The sequence below is a fragment of the Bombina bombina genome, chromosome 3 (genome assembly GCF_027579735.1).
Source record: "Bombina bombina isolate aBomBom1 chromosome 3, aBomBom1.pri, whole genome shotgun sequence".
Taxonomy (NCBI): Eukaryota; Metazoa; Chordata; class Amphibia; order Anura; family Bombinatoridae; genus Bombina; species Bombina bombina.
Window position 1 is genome coordinate 223,078,240 of NC_069501.1, and position 2,777 is coordinate 223,081,016.

The following is a 2,777-nucleotide window of genomic DNA, read 5'->3' on the forward strand; positions in this document are numbered from 1 at the left end:
GCCTAGATTTAGAGTTCTGCGGCCAAAGGGGTGCGTTAGCTACGCATGCTTTTTTCTGGCCGCACCTTTTAAATACCGCTGGTATTGAGAGTTCACAGAATGGCTGCGTTAGGCTCCAAAAAAGGAGCGTAGAGCATATTTAACGCAACTTCAACTCTCGATACCAGCGGTGCTTACGGACGCGGCCAGCTTCAAAAACTTGATCGTGCACGATTCCCCAATAGAAAACAATGGGGCTGTTTGAGCTGAAAAAAAACTAACACCTGCAAAAAAGCCGCGTTCAGCTCCTAACGCAGCCCCATTGTTTGCTATGGGGAAACACTTCCTACGTCTGCACCTAACACTCTAACATGTACCCCGAGTCTAAACACCCCTAACCTTACACTTATTAACCCCTATTCTGCCGCCCCCGCTATCGCTGACCCCTGCATATTATTATTAACCCCTAATCTGCCGCTCCGTAAACCGCCGCTACTTACATTATCCCTATGTACCCCTAATCTGCTGCCCCTAACACCGCCGACCCCTATATTATATTTATTAACCCCTAATCTGCCCCCCACAACATCGCCTCCACCTGCCTACACTTATTAACCCCTAATCTGCCGAGCGGACCGCACCGCTATTATAATAAAGTTATTAACCCCTAATCCGCCTCACTAACCCTATAATAAATAGTATTAACCCCTAATCTGCCCTCCCTAACATCGCTGACACCTAACTTCAAACATTAACCCCTAATCTGCCGACTGGAGCTCACCGCTATTCTAATAAATGTATTAACCCCTAAAGCTAAGTCTAACCCTAACACTAACACCCCCCTAAGTTAAATATAATTTAAATCTAACAAATTAATTAACTCTTATTAAATAAATTATTCCTATTTAAAGCTAAATACTTACCTGTAAAATAAATCCTAATATAGCTACAATATAAATTATAATTATATTATAGCTATTTTAGGATTTATATTTATTTTACAGGCAACTTTGTATTTATTTTAACCAGGTACAATAGCTATTAAATAGTTAAGAACTATTTAATAGCTAAAATAGTTAAAATAATTACAAAATTACCTGTAAAATAAATCCTAACCTAAGTTACAATTAAACCTAACACTACACTATCAATAAATTAATTAAATAAAATACCTACAATTACCTACAATTAAACCTAACACTACACTATCATTAAATTAATTAAATAAAATATCTACAAATAAATACAATGAAATAAACTAACTAAAGTACAAAAAATAAAAAAGAACTAAGTTACAAAAAATAAAAAAATATTTACAAACATCAGAAAGATATTACAACAATTTTAAACTAATTACACCTACTCTAAGCCCCCTAATAAAATAACAAAGCCCCCCAAAATAAAAAATGCCCTACCCTATTCTAAATTTAAAAAGTTCAAAGCTCTTTTACCTTACCAGCCCTGAACAGGGCCCTTTGCGGGGCATGCCCCAAAGAATTCAGCTCTTTTGCCTGTAAAAAAAACACATACAATACCCCCCCCAACATTACAACCCACCACCCACATACCCCTAATCTAACCCAAACCCCCCTTAAATAAACCTAACACTAAGCCCCTGAAGATACTCCTACCTTATCTTCACCATACCAGGTTCACCGATCGGTCCTCGGAAGTCTTGATCCAAGCCTCGGAAGTCTTGATCCAAGCCCAAGCGGGGGGGCTGAAGAGTGACGTCCATCCTCGGGCTGAAGTCTGGATCCAAGCGGCGACTGAAGAACTCCATCATCGGGCTGAAGTCGGAGGTCCATCATCGGGATGAAGTCTTCTATCAAGCAGCATCTTCAATCTTCTTTCTTCCAGAGCCATCATCTTCCAGCCGACGCGGAACATCCTCTTCTCCCGACGCCTACTCGCCGAATGACGGTTCCTTTAAATGACGTCATCCAAGATGGCGTCCGTCGAATTCCGATTGGCTGATAGGATTCTATCAGCCAATCGGAATTAAGGTAGGAAAATTCTGATTGGCTGATGGAATCAGCCAATCAGATTAAGCCCGCATTCTATTGGCTGATCGGAACAGCCAATAGATTGAACTGATTCCATCAGCCAATCAGAATTTTCCTACCTTAATTCCGATTGGCTGATAGAATCCTATCAGCCAATCGGAATTCGACGGACGCCATCTTGGATGACGTCATTTAAAGGAACCGTCATTCAGCGAGTAGGCGTGGGTGGTGGGTTGTAATGTTGGGGGGGGTATTGTATGTGTTTTTTTTACAGGCAAAAGAGCTGAATTATTTGGGGCATGCCCCGCAAAGGGCCCTGTTCAGGGCTGGTAAGGTAAAAGAGCTTTGAACTTTTTTAATTTAGAATAGGGTAGGGCATTTTTTTATTTTGGGGGTCTTTGTTATTTTATTAGGGGGCTTAGAGTAGGTGTAATTAGTTTAAAATTGTTGTAATATTTTTCTAATGTTTGTAAATATTTTTTTATTTTTTGTAACTTATTTTTTTTTTATTTTTTGTACTTTAGTTAGTTTATTTCATTGTATTTATTTGTAGGTATTGTATTTAATTAATTTATTGATAGTGTAGTGCTAGGTTTAATTGTAGATAATTGTAGGTATTGTATTTAATTAATTTATTGATAGTGTAGTGTTAGGTTTAATTGTAGGTAATTGGAGGTATTTTATTTAATTAATTTATTGATAGTGTAGTGTTAGGTTTAATTGTAACTTAGGTTAGGATTTATTTTACAGGTAATTTTGTAATTATTTTAACTAGGTAACTATTAAATAGTT